A 14,882-nucleotide genomic window follows, 5' to 3' on the forward strand; every position below is an offset into this window, starting at 1 on the left:
ATCTGACATTTGGTTAACTGCTTTATATGACAATCTGTATTTGTGTTTTACGTTGTGTAATATGTGTTGGTGTCCCCCCCCCCCCCCCCCCCCCCCCAAATAAAGACCAAGTAGTCAAATACATATTCTTGACACGTACAAAAAATGCATAAAGTTCTTAGGTACATCTGAAAATGGTGGTGTACCTAATGGAGTGTCCGTGTGACGTCACGGATCAACCAGCCAATCAGAACCACTCGACCAGAGCCTGCTCGGAAACAATAGATTTGGTCATATTGATAGGGTATCCTCCATCCAAACATGTTCAGTGTTCAAAGTTTCAACGGATAGTCCGAAGCAACCCTTTCCGCAGTAGTCACCATGACAGGCGACCACCTGGTGGCGTCAGTGTGCCGAGCGCCGTTAGACGATCAGGAGAAGAAGATTTGAATTGACGGATGTGACGTCAGGGCTTTAGGTAAATTGAAGACAGGTGTGCTCAAGGGGAGTTATCATATGCAGGTGCCACCGAGCGCGTGGCGGCGGACGGTTTCTCAGGTAAGCTAGCATGCTAGCAAATGTTTGTCGTCTCCTGCCGTTTTCTACGACGGACGCCGTGTTTGTTGCACGATTTTCGCGCTCAAGGGGAGTTCTCAAATGCAGGTGCCACCGAGCGCGTGGCATTTGCTCAGGTAAGGGAGCAAATGTTTGTCGTTTCTTGCCGTCTCTCACGACGGACGCCATGTTTGATGGAGGATTTTCACACGGCGACTGTAGGCGTCGAAGTTAACTGGAGACCGCAAGGAGAGTTTTCAAATAGGCCCCAAAATGTGTGGTTTGTTGCCTTTTCTCACAAGCCTTTTTTTTTTTTTTTTTTTGCAGGATTGTCGTACTCTGTTGACTCAGCAACGTCACGTCCACTGCGACGGTGGGCCTGGAGGTTAATTGTAGGTCGCAAGCAATTTAGCCCGTGAGCAAATGTTTGCAGTTTCTTACGATGCCATTTCTTATTTCTTGCAGGATTTTCGCTGTCTAGGGAGTGCTTAAGATTTGGGCACGGCACGCCACAATCGACTTTGCGTCGCGTCGTTGCGCGTTTTGGTGGTACTTTAAATGTCTTTCGCGTTTTTTTTTTTTTTTTTAATGCTGGCCAGCATTTGTTCATTCGTTTGTTTGTAGAAGGTTCGTAAATGACGCCGCCGATAAGCGCATGTTTGTCTGACTATAGGAAATGTTAGTTTGACTCTAGTCAACTAAACCATTTTTTTAGTATTTTATATTATGCGTGTGCCATTTCCGTGTCATGCAAACTGGTGAATGCAACGAATATGTTACGTCATGTCCAAATCGGACCAAATCCATTCAAAGATGGCGCCCGCCCGCCCGCTCGTTCTGTTACGCAACAAACATTTACGCGGGTTATTTTCTCCCGTTTTGGACGCCGCCAACCTGGATCATCTGTCCAATTTGAGGTGAGTTGAATATGAATTATAATCTTGAATAATTCTCATAATTTACTACAATGTAATGATTATTTTTTCAAATGTAAAACTCTACTTAGAATGTATAAAATTAAAATATTGACTATAATTTTGATAAATTATCATAACTTACTACAATAATTTTTTTTCTAATGTAAAACTTCTAGTATGTATAATTGTTGGTAAAAAATCAGCCGATCCCAAATGTCCAATTTTGCAATTTGACTTGTGATGTTTTCTTTTTGTAACCTACCGCTGTTGCACTTCATCTAAGCCTAACCTACCACCACTGTGGTACTTGCGTTCTTTGTTCTCCCCTAGGTGTTGGAGCGAAACAGTCACATTGTGTGTCTTTTTCTAACCTACCACTGTCGCGCTTGATCGAAGCCTAACCTACCACTGTGTGTCCTTTGTTCTCTAGGTGTAGGGGGCGGTGTTTGGGCGAGCCGGTCCACGAGGAAGACATAATGATGCGAGCAGCGCCCAACTCATTGCATGTTCTGCCATTTGCAGGCCGGGCGCAAAAGGGGGAGTGGGCGCACGGCTCGATCCGGCCCGGCGACGGTCACCAAAAGCAGCTAATCGCTGTGATCAAGCAACTGACAGACGACAACTTGGGCTGCTCTTTGAGTTTCTAACATTTGTTTCTGCAGATGGCGACCGGGACGTGACACAATCTGATCAGAGGCGGACTGACTGCTGTGGCATCGATCTGAAGTCACCGAGTTCTGACGGAGACCCGCTTCCCTGGAGGCGCCGACCTGCGCAGCTTATACATGTGAATTATTTATTTATTTATTTTTTTTTTTTAATTACACCAGCGGTGTCCCAATGTCTGCTTGAGGGCTGCATACTGAAACAAATTCAGAATTCTTTGACACAAATTGATGAAATCAATCACGAAATGTTGCCATTGATATTTTGTGCTACAAAGCAATGTTGCGTTCATTCGTGTGGTATACTGATCAAGTTGATCAAGCAAGCGACGGCAAGCGCAAGCGACGGCAAGCGCAAGCGACGGCAAGCGCAAGCGACGGCAAGCGCAAGCGACGGCAAGCGCAAGCGACGGCAAGCGCAAGCGACGGCAAGCGCAAGCGACGGCAAGCGCAAGCGACGGCAAGCGCAAGCGACGGCAAGCGCAAGCGACGGCAAGCGCAAGCGACGGCAAGCGCAAGCGACGGCAAGCGCAAGCGACGGAGCAGTGAGACTTTTGTGCTTGTCTTGCAAGGTGGAAGAGACCATGTATGAAACGAAGAGCCGGTGGATGGAGGCCACCAGACCCGTGGTTGGTGAGCGGGGTGTAAAGAAAGGAATCACCCAAAGAAAGCAGTCGCTAAGTGTTGAAGAGGAGCCTGATGCATGACTGGCCAAGGCTGGCCAGAGGTGGTGACATGGCAATCCAATATGCAAGGGTCGTGTCCACACTTGTTGGTTTTAATTTGATTTCCTTATTTGTCTGCCATTCAGGGTTGCCGGGGCGGCGGATGGGACGAGCGCCAGCCTGCACCCAGAGGGACTGGGCTGCACCCGCAAGACCAGGGAGGGGGTAGGTAATGAGTACGTTGACAGAAGTGAACCGCATGCAACTGAATGCCGTTTGTCTTTTTGCACTTGTGCGAGGCGGAAGACGAGTCCAACACCGGCCGGAGCAGACCCAGACCTTGGCCCGTGACAAGTAGCCCACACGAGACTGATGGGTGCAGATGCAGCCAGCGTTTCGTGGAATACCGGGGTATAATGTCTGCCAGACTGGGTCCCAGTGTCGGCAACGGTGTCGCGGATGAGAACATTCTCCGTGACGCCACGTTTTCCTTTTTTCCCCTCTCGGGGCCAAGCCAGCCCTCCTCAGGGGCAACTGGCCAGTTGTGCTTTAGTGCGCATTTTAAAGCAGAGTTGCCAAAGATGACTTATTGATCGCAACAGACACCGTTTGTACGCTTGTCGTTTGCATCTATGGGTGTCTGGCTACTTGGCTTTTGTCAACAACTTAGAATGCATGCAGCTTTTCTTTGTGTAGTTAAAAAAATAGAAAGCCTGACACTGCATATTTAACAAGACAATTTGGTTTGAGAGTAACTTTACGAATGTCTTATTGAATGTCTCAAATGATTCCAGTTTGTATGCACGATAGACTGCCCATGCCAATGTTTAAAATGGACCACTTGAATTCAGTTCAGTTTAATTCAGGTTCATAAAGCACAAAAGGAAAAACAAAGTCATACTCTCAAATGCTGGCTGGGCGCTTTGCACTCGCCGCATCCGCACCCGTCCGCCTTGTGTCGGCCGACGGTTGGGTTCCCCTCCCGGCCGGTATTTGACGTTTGGGCTCATCCTCCGCCTTGCGCAACCGCAAAAAGAAAAACGGCATTCAGTTGCATGCGGTTCATTTCTGTGGACATACTCATGACCTATCTATTAAAGCTTGCTCCTATTTTAAGCACACTTTATTGATTGTGTATGCATATTGCATGTTTTTGTTTTAATGTCTTCGTGTTCTTTTGTCTGTTCCTATGTGAAGCATTCAATGCTTACAATTTCCTTTGTTGTAAAGCGCTTTGAGCTGCATTTCTTGTATGAAAGGTGCTATACAAATAAAGTTTATTACCCTCCGGTCTTGCGCTCCGGTCCATCTCTGTGCAGGCACTCGTCCCATCCGCTACCTCGGCAATCCTGAAAGGCAGACATATTGTGGTGGTTTTGGCAAGAGGAAAATTTCCACTAGCATCACCCCCCAACCTTGACTAAGGTAAGTTTAAATCAGGTAACTAGCAGCATGCACGGGCATGTCTCATACAGCCCTCCTGCATTGGAGCGATCCAGGTTATGAAATGTTTAACCCCTTACAGGGAGGGAGGGAGCGAGAGGAGATGAGGCTTTGGTGCGCACTAAAGCACAACCGGCCAGTTCCCCCTGAGGAGGACTGGCTTGGCACCGAGAGGGGAAAGAAAAGAAAAAAAAGGAAAACGTGACGTCACGGAGGGCGTGTCTACTTTGCCGATTCGTATCTAGAGGGTTACAGCAACCCAAATGCCCGTGCGTGCTACTAGTTACCCTATTCAAACAGACAGGGATAGGGAAAGCACAAAAGAAAAAAAGTCATAATCCCCCGAAACGCCGGCTGCATCTGGACCCATCAGTCTCGTGTGGGCCGCTCGTCACGGGCCAAGGTCTGGGTCTGCTTCGGCCGGTGTTGGACTCGTCTTCCGCCTCGCACAAGTGCAAGTGCAAAAAGACAAACGGCACTCAGTTGCATGCGGTTCACCTCTGTCAACGTACTCATTACCTGCCCCCTCCCTGGTCTTGCGGGTGCAGCCGAGTCCCTCTGGGTGCAGGCTGGCGCTCGTCCCATCCGCCTCCGCGGCAACCCTGAACGGCAGACAAATAAGGAAATCAAATTAAAACCAACAAGTGTGGACACTACCCTTGCATATTGGATTGCTATGTCACCACCTCTGGCCATCCTTGGCCAGTCATGCATCAGGCTCCTCTTCAACACTTGGCGACTGCTTTCTTTGGGTGATTCCTTTCTTTGCACCCCGCTCACCAACTTGCTCTTCGTTTCATACATAGTCTCTTCCACCTTGCAAGACAAGCACAAAAGTCTCGCTGCGCGGTCGCTTGCTGTCGCCGTCGCTTGCCGTCGCCTGCCGTCGCTTGCGCGACCGCTTGCCGTCGCTCCGCGTTTGGCACTCAATGAGGGCTGCACAACGTTTTGGAAACTCAATAATATGGCAGTAATGGGCCAGACCACTGCATTGAGGAAAGTTGTGCAAAATTCTTGGATGGAGGTTAACTATTTGATCGCAATGAGATCAGTTAGATTAGTTAACTTTAACGTACATCAGTGATTTATCGTCTTGACTCATTACAAAGAGTTAGGCAAGAAAACATGTTTCATTTGAGACATGGAAAAAAAAATCTTTGCTGTCTTAAAGTGCATGTCAATAACCTAGACCACCATATGGCAATTTTCCAATACACGTGCAGCCCTACACACGTCACCATTGGTGTCCAAATGGCAGCCTCGGGGCAACTTAAGCAACACACCACACGAATGAACGCAACACTGCTTTGTAGCACAAAATATCAATGGCAACATTTCGTGATTGATTTCATAAACTTGTGTCAAAGAATTCTGAATTTGTTTCAGTATGCAGCCCTCAAGCAGACATTGGAACACCGCCGGTGTAATTTAATAAATAATAATAAAAAAAAACATTTCACACGTTGAAGCTGCGCAGGTCGACGCCTCCAGGAAAGTGGATCTCCCTCAGAACTCGGCGACTTCAGATCGATGCCACAGCAGTCAATCCGCCTCTGATCAGATTGTGTCACGTCCCGGTCGCCATCCGCAGTGACCGAAACAAATGTTAGAAACTCAAAGAGCAGCCCAAGTTGCCGTCGGTCGCTTGCTTACTTGATCACAGCGACTAGCTGCTTTTGGTGACCGTCGCCGGGTTGGATCGAGCCGTGCGCCCACCCCCCCTTTTGCGCCCAGTGTTAGAAAATTTGTATATATATGTTATCATGCGTTCTCTGAGTACTTATTCATAATGTTACTGCTCAGTATGCTTGCTGCTTTGCCTTGCTTATTCTTATCTTGTGCAACAGAACAGAAGGATTACAGCTGGGTCAGGGGCGTGATGACGGTTGCGTCAAACAAGATACTGCTGACATCTCAGCGTCCACCAGAATAGATCGTGAAAACAACACGTCAAACGCTGCGTCATGAACATTCTGATCTTCCTTAAAGAACATCACTTTCTCTTTCTATCTCTCGGAATCCAAGAAAGTTACTGATTGCTTAAACTGTTTTGCTGATATAGCCATATCTGCACGCAACACTTTGTGCATCACTTTTGTTTCTTTTCTTACGAGACGAAGCCCACAATCTTTTTTTCCCTCACCCTCAGGGGCTAATCGTCTCACACTGTGGGTAGGGCGTTCCAAATAAAAAGAGCGAGGAGTGTAAACAGATTTTTAGTGTAGTCAGATTGTAGAAAGCAATCTGTATCGCACTCCTCGCGAGAAAAATCAATATTTTGCCTCACTTGTTTTTTGTCTGCTGAGCCCTTTCTCTTATTCAGATATTCAGTTAGCACTTTGAACCTGACACCCGGCCTGCAAATGGCAGAACATGCAATGAGTTGGGCGCTGCTCGCATCATTATGTCTTCCTCGGCCAAACACCGCCCCCTACACCTAGAGAACAAAGGACGCACAGTGGTAGGTTAGGCTTCGATCAAGCACGACAGTGGTAGGTTAGAAAAAGACACACAATGTGACTGTCTCGCTCCAACACCTAGGGGAGAACAAAGAACGCAAGTACCACAGTGGTGGTAGGTTAGGCTTAGATGAAGTGCAACAGTGGTAGGTTAGAAAAAGAAAACGTCAAGTCAAATTGCAAAATTGGACATTCGGGATCGGCTCGCTCCAACGCCGCCCTACACCGATGGGGGAGAACAAAGAACGCAGCAAGTACGACAGTGGCAGATTAGAAAAAGACACAAAATGGAACAAGTCATATGGCAAGATTGGACAAAGTTCAGTTTTGTCTCCATCCAAGTCACCACGTCCTCCCCCAAGTGAGCCGTCAATGGCAACCAAGCACAAGACACCGCTGGATCCAGACAAGCCACAACCTCTTAAGCAAGACCAACCGTCAGATCCCCAAACAGTGTCCACACCTGCAACCTTTCCGTCGCACACCCATAACCAAAGGCAACCACACTGCCCCTTCCTGGGCACATGATCCGGACACGTCAACTTTTGCAGCGTACTGCTTGATTCTTGACTTGATATGGCATTGCTCTTTTGGATATGGCATTGCTCTTTTGGATATGGCATTGCTCTTTTGGATATGGCATTGCTCTTTTGGATATGGCATTGCTCTTTTGGATAGGGCATGGCTCCTACGGATAGGGCATGTCTCCTACGGATAGGCCATGGCTCCTACGGATAGGCCATGGCTCCTACGGATAGGCCATGGCTCCTACGGATAGGCCATGGCTCCTTTGGATAGGCCATGGCTCCTTTGGATAGGCCATTGTGCCTTTTCATATGGAATTATACTTTTCCCATTCGGGTCCTCTTGCAGCCTACAATAACACACAGACAGCCATTAATTGTGTGCTGGGAAACTAAAACTCGACAACCATTGTGTGTTGGGAAGATGAAACTTGACAAAAACAAGTTCATCTGATTTAGGCCTACCGTAATTTCCGGACTATAAGTCGCGTTTTTTTTCATAGTTTGGGTGGGGGGGCGACTTATACTCAGGAGCGACTTATATGTTTTTTTTCACAAATTTTTACTTGATCATTAAGACATCACTTACAAGTATAGTTGACCACTTCCCATGTTATTTTTAGTTTAGTTGATCACTTCACATGCTTTTATATCTTTATCTTGAACATATTCAAAACATAAAAAATAGAGAAAACATCAAATAAAGCAATTAACACTTTAAAGCACCATATCCAAGTCCACTGTCTGCTGTATGTACACTTGCTCCATTTTTGCTCCTCTTATATTTATTATTATTATTTATTATTATTTGTTTATTTATCATTTATTCAACACTCTTATTTATTCATTGTTAGTGCCTTCTTGTTTTTTTTTTGTGTTGCTTGTATGCATATGTGTACTATCTCACCGAGGGATAGTGGAAACGTAATTTCAATCTCTTTGTGTGTCTTAGTATATATAAAAAAAAAAAAAAATCGACGATAAAGCAGACTTTGACTTTGATAAAACAACCAAAAAAAATTATGTTTTCAGACGAAACTGGATGAGGGCGCTCTAAATTTTACCGTTGGCCGTGACTCATCAACTGGGTGGGTTTAAGAAAAATGGCACCAAAAAGTAACTCATATTGTGCAGGTTACAAACTTCAAGTTGTAAAATATGCAGCTGAAAACAGTAATCGAGCAGCAGAAAGAAAGTTTGGAGAACCGTGATGTACCAATGGATTACTATTTCAAGTGACGTCAGTAGCGCGGCGCGCCGGTTGTTTACATAGAAAGTGCCCACACAAGGACTACCGGCATCATTAGCGGTGATCATTTCTAAGTGACACGGAGGACAAAGAGTTTGAAGGAATTAAGGATTTGGAGTGACATAGAAGGTTTGAAAAACTATTATGGCTTTTACGCATGCCCGGTCTCCGCTTAGTCGGGGGCCGGCGCTCGGCCGAGTGGCTGTCCGCGAACGGTGCGCGGGGCTCGGACATGGCCATTACGCACGCCCGGTCTGTCTGGAAGTCCACGCCGCCACACGCTTGGAAGTTTGTTTTGTTTAATAAAGAGCCGTTTACCAAACCCACGTCTATCCTTGTACTTTGTTAACGCTACAATATAGTTATATAGTAGATCTGTGGAATAAAGACGAGGCTGACGTCAGGGCGCACGCGCGGCGATGTTGACAAAGGACGAGGAATTTGATCGATGGATTTAATGGAATTAAAGTGCACGGATGGTTTGATAATATTATTGGCTTGTATTATAGTTATTTGAAATATAGTTTATCTATCGTTATATGAGCCTGTGGAATATTTTGAAGTGCAAGCGCCCTCAGCCGTGCGCACCCATTGTTGACAAAGAACGATCGATGGATTTAATGAATTGGAGTGACACCGATGGTTTTATAAACATGTTATTCATGTAATAGTTGTCCTTAATCACTCTATATGTTACGTCAGGCCCGTTCTCAGCTCTTTGTTTGAGTTTGTCACGTTAGCATACCTATCGTTTAGCCTGTTGTTGCTATTTAATGAATTGGAGTGACACCGATGGTTTTATAAACATGTTATTCATGTAATAGTTGTCCTTAATCACTCTATATGTTACTTCAGGCCCGTTCTCAGCTCTTTGTTTGAGTTTGTCACGTTAGCATACCTATCGTTTAGCCTGTTGTTGCTATTTAATGAATTGGAGTGACACTGATGGTTTTATAAACATGTTATTCTTGTAATAGTTGTCCTTAATCACTCTATATGTTACGTCAGGCCCGTTCTCAGCTCTTTGTTTGTGTTTGTCACGTTAGCATACCTATCGTTTAGCCTGTTGTTGCTATCGTTTAGCCTGTTGTTGCTCGTTCATGACTGTTTTTGGTGTGGGATTTTGTCGAATAAATTGCCCCCAAAATGCGACTTATACTCCGGAGCGACTTATATATGTTTTTTTTCACTTTTTGGGGCATTTTATGGCTGGTGCGACTTATACTCCGGAGCGATTTATAGTCCGGAAAATAGGGTACTCTTCCTCAGTGTCCTCGACATCACTGAAAGGGCTCCTCAAGAGCCTCCTGCTTGGTTTGTATAGAAGGATGCTGGCTGGGCGGCCTTTTTTAGTGCTACAAAAGACAAGCAAATCATTGCAACAAAAACAGACATTGAGTCGAGTGCCAATGGCATGATTTTTTACCAACAATTATACATACTAGGAGTTTTACATTAGAAAAAAAATATATTGTAGTAAGTTATAATTTATCAAAATTATAGTCAATATTTTAATTTTATACATTCTAAGTAGAGTTTTACATTTGAAAAAATATATAATCATTACATTGTAGTAAATTATGAGAATTATTCAAAATTATAATTCATATTCAACTCACCTCACATTGGACAGATGATCCAGGTTGGCGGGGTCCAAAACGGGAGAAAATAACCCACGCAAATGTTTGTTGCATAACGGAACGAGCAGGCGGGCACCATCTTTGAATGGATTTGGTCCGATTTGGACATGACGTAACATTCGTTGCATGACACGGAAATGGCACACGCATAATATAAAATAATAAAAAAAAATCCTGCAAGAAATGGCATCGTAAGAAACTGCAAGCATTTGCTCACGGGCTAAATTGCTTGCGACCTACAATTTACCTCCAGGCCCATCGTCGCGGTGGACGTGACGTTGCTGAGTCACCAGAGTACGACAATCAAGATTCAAGATTCAAGAGTTCTTTATTCGCCATGTTTGAGCGTGCCAAACAAGGAATTTGACTTCGGTAAGTCACAGCCTCTGTTCAACATTTAGGTGACTAACAACAACACTCAGCACATGTGAAGAACGAAAGATATTCTCAAACATCCCCAGATCTTAAACTCCCAAGAGGGCAAGGAAAAACTCAAAACTCCAGCTATGGGAAATGAGAAACCTTGAGAAAAGTCCACAGATGGGAGGGTCCCTCTTCTAGGATAACCAGGCTGCAATGGATGCAGAGAGGACACATAGTACAAACAGTGTAAACAAGAAAGGTGTGGAAAGCAGGATGTTATTGCACAGTAATGACTCTGAGACTCTAAGAGTGGTGTGAGTTCATCAGAGCGACAGCCTGGGGGAAGAAGCTGTCTCTGTGTCTGCTGGTTTTAGTGTACAGAGCTCTATAACGGCGTCCGGAGGGGAGTAGTTCAAACAGGCTGCAACCTGGGTGCGAAGGGTCTGTTGAGATGTTACTTGCACGTTTCCTGGTCCTGGTCAGGTACAAGTCTTGAATAGATGGGAGGTTGATTCCAATTATCTTTTCTGCAGTCCTTATTGTCCGTTGCAGTCTGTGCTTGTCTTGTTTGGAGGCCGATCCAAACCAGACAGTGATGGAGGTGCAGAGGACAGACTGGATGATGGCAGTGTAGAAGGTCTTCAGCAGCTCCTGCGGCAGGTTGAACTTCTTGAGCTGTCTCAGGAAGTACAGCCTCTGCTGGGCCTTCTTCCGGACAGAGTCTATGTGGCCGGTCCATTTCAGGTCCCGAGAGATTGTGGTTCCCAGGAACTTGAAGGTGTCTGATGAGAGAATAGTATTACTGCGGATAGTGAGGGGTGAAAGTGGTGAAGGGCCTCGCCTGAAGTCCACTGTCATCTCCACGGTCTTGAGCGGGTTCAGGTCCAGGTGGTTTTGGCTGCACCAGTGGACCAGCCGCTCCACCTCCTGTCTGTATGCAGTCTCATCACCGTTCTGGATCAGTCCGATGAGAGTGGTGTCGTCTGCATACTTCAGGAGCTTCACAGAAGAGTCACTTGCGGAGAAATCGTTGGTGTAGAGGGAGAAGAGCAGTGGGGAGAGGACGCACCCCTGAGGGGCTCCAGTGTTGGTAGTCAGAGTGTCAGATGTGATGCTCCCCAGCCTCACACGCTGTCTCCTGTTGGTCAGGAAGCTGGTGATCCACTGACAGGTGGAGGCAGGCACCGCGAGCTGGATGAGCTTCTGTTGGAGGATCTCAGGAGCGATGGTGTTGAACGCCGAGCTGAAGTCCACAAACAGGATCCTGGCGTACTTTCCTGGGGTGTCCAGGTGTTGCAGGATTTAGTGCAGACCCATGTTGACCGCATCATCCACCGACCTGTTTGCCCGGTAGGCAAACTGGAGGGGGTCCAGCAGGGGGCCCGTGACATCCTTCAGGTGGTTCAGCACTAACCTCTCGAAAGATTTCATGACCACAGATGTCAGTGCAACAGGTCTATAGTCATTCAGACCTGTGATGGCGGGCTTCTTGGCCACTGGAACGATGGTGGAGCTCTTGAAGCACGCGGGCACCTCACACAGCTCCAGGGAACGATTGAAGATCCGTGCAAAGGTGGGCGCCAGCTGCTCAGCGCAAACTTTCAAGCAGGAAGGTGACACGCCGTCTGGGCCCGGTGCCTTCCTGATCTTTTGTCTTCGGAACATCTGGCGCACTTCCTCCTCGCGAATCTGGAGTGCGGGCGCGGCCTCTGCAAGAGAGAGAGTCGGTGACCACGGTGATGGAGGTGTGGACAGAGCAGTTGTGGGGGGAGGTGAGTATGTGGATTGTGCTGCAGGAAGTCCCGTTGTGTGGGAGGACCGATCAAACCTGCAGTAGAACCTGTTTAGCTGGTTAGCGAGCCTTGGGCTCTCCACAGGACGGGGGGTTCGTTTCTTGAAGCCCGTGATGCTCTGCAGGCCTTTCCACACTGTTGAGGGATCAGGATTGGCAGAGAGGTGTCTCTCCAGGCTCTCCCCGTAACACCTCCTGGCTTTCCTGACCTCTCGGTTCAGTGTGTTTCTGGTCTGCTTGAACAGGTCCCGGTCGCCGCTCCTGTAGGCCTCCTCCTTGACTTTGCGCAGCCTCCTAAGGTTCGGTGTAAACCAAGGTTTGTCGTTGTTGTACGTGCAGAAGGTCTTAGTCTGCACACACAGATCCTCACAAAAACTGATGTATGATGTGACAGTGTCAGTGAGTTCATGCAAGTCTGAATCTGCAGCTTCGAAAACTCTCCAATCGGTGCAGTCAAAGCAGGCTTGGAGGTTCTGCCTTGACTCCACTGTCCACTTCCTGACAGTCCTCACCACAGGCTTAGAAGTTTTTAGTTTCTGTCTGTAGGCAGGGATCAGATGAACTAGACAGTGGTCCGAGAGTCCTAAAGCTGCACGAGCCACAGAGTGGTATGCATCCTTAATTACGGTGTAGCAGTGGTCCAGTGTCTGTGCCCCTCTGGTGGGACACGTTGTGCTGTCTGTATCTGGGGAGTTCGTGTGCGAGGTTCGCCCTGTTAAGATCACCCAGAACAATGATTAGTGAATTTGGTAGAAGTTTCTCCATGTCTGTCACCTGGTCAGCCAGCATCTGCGTGGCTTCACTCGCACGTGCGTGTGGTGGGATGTAAACAGCCGCCATGACGATCGAGGAGAACTCCCGTGGTGAATAGAACGGCCGGCAGTTTATGAAAAGTGTTTCTAGGAGAGGGCTGCAAAACTCTTTCAACACCATGACATCAGTACACCAACGTTCATTAATGTAGAAACAGAGACCACCTCCCTTTGATTTTCCGGAGAGCTCCGCGCTGCGATCTGCACGCGTTAGCCGAAACCCAGCTAACTCCATGGCGTGGTGGGGGGTTTGTTCGCTAAGCCACGTTTCAACAAAACACAGCGCGGCGGATCTGCTGAAGTCCGTGTTCCTTGAAGTGAGGAGCAGCAGTTCGTCCATCTTGTTAGCCAGGGAGCGGACATTCGCCAGATGAATTGACGGTAGGGCAGAACGGAACCCTCTCTGCCTCAGCTTTACGAGGGCTCCGGCTCGTTTTCCGCGTCGCCGCCGTCGCGCTAGCTTGTATAGCACCGCCGCTCCGGCTAAAATCTCCGACAAACAGTCTGAATCAGAGAAAACAGGAGAGAAAATACCAGAAGAAGACTGACCGATGTTTAACAGTGCTTCTCTAGTAAAAGTGATCCGGGATGGACAGCAGAAGACGCAGAAAACACATAAAATAAGACAAAGAAACAGAGAGCGACTCACCGTGGCAGCCATCCGCGGCGCCATCAGATGACGTCCTGCAACAAAAAAAAAAAAAAAGGCTTGTGAGAAAAGGCAACAAACCACACATTTTGGGGCCTATTTGAAAACTCTCCTTGCGGTCTCCAGTTAACTTCGACGCCTACAGTGGCCGTGTGAAAATCCTCCAACAAACATGGCGTCCGTCGTGAGAGACGGCAAGAAACGACAAACATTTGCTCCCTTACCTGAGAAAATGCCACGCGCTCGGTGGCACCTGCATTTGAGAACTCCCCTTGAGCGCGAAAATCGTGCAACAAACACGGCGTCCGTCGTAGAAAACGGCAGGAGACGACAAATATTTGCTAGCATGCTAGCTTACCTGAGAAACCGTCCGCCGCCACGCGCTCGGTGGCACCTGCATATGATAACTCCCCTTGAGCACACCTGTCTTCAATTTACCTAAAGCCCTGACGTCACATCCGTCAATTCAAACCTTCTTCTCCTGATCGTCTAACGGCGCTCGGCACACTGACGCCACCAGGTGGTCGCCTGTCATGGTGACTACTGCGGAAAGGGTTGCTTCGGACTATCCGTTGAAACGTTGAATACTGAACATGTTTGGATGGAGGATACCCTATCAATATGACCAAATCTCCTATTGTTTCCGAGCAGGCTCTGGTCGAGTGGTTCTGATTGGCTGGTTGATCCGTGACGTCACACGGACACTCCATTAGGTACACCACCATTTTCAGATGTACCTAAGAACTTTATGCATTTTTTGTACGTGTCAAGAATATGTATTTGACTACTTGGTCTTTATTTGGGGGGGGGGGGGGGGGGGACACCAACACATATTACACAACGTAAAACACATATACAGATTGTCATATAAACCAGTTAACCAAATGTCAGATTTTTGTTTTCATGCCCCAAAAAAATAAAAATAAAACACCAGACAAGCTTTAACAGGTTTTAATGTTTATTAAAATAATAATAATTAACAATAATAATAATAGTAAATTTCAATGTGAAATTGCAGTAGATATATTGGATAACAATATTTAGGCGGATAGATGCATACACGTTATTTAAAAACTACTATACGTGCTATAAAATCCAGATTACCCAAAGAGAAGCATAATCTCCCGTTGTTGCATAACGGCGCATCCCCTCATGGAATAAAGTTAGCCG

General features: G+C 46.9%; 1 long non-coding RNA gene across 3 annotated transcripts; it reads left to right on the top strand.

The window, feature by feature from the left end:
* The first annotated feature begins 286 nt into the window (after positions 1–286).
* Positions 287–6,498, top strand: LOC148387074 (uncharacterized). Of its 3 annotated transcripts, XR_015862642.1 has the most exons (7): positions 287–537; positions 862–926; positions 1,000–1,451; positions 2,114–2,238; positions 2,689–2,843; positions 2,928–3,006; positions 3,081–6,498. It is a non-coding gene; the product is annotated as an uncharacterized LOC148387074 (long non-coding RNA). The 3 variants fall into 3 exon arrangements; XR_015862643.1 differs by having other exon boundaries at positions 287–671; positions 1,000–2,238; XR_015862641.1 differs by having other exon boundaries at positions 1,000–2,238.
* The last annotated feature ends 8,384 nt before the right edge of the window (positions 6,499–14,882 follow it).

Source organism: Syngnathus floridae, chromosome 14 (assembly GCF_059516105.1).
Source record: "Syngnathus floridae isolate MCC-2025c chromosome 14, RoL_Sflo_1.0, whole genome shotgun sequence".
Classification (NCBI taxonomy): Eukaryota; Metazoa; Chordata; class Actinopteri; order Syngnathiformes; family Syngnathidae; genus Syngnathus; species Syngnathus floridae.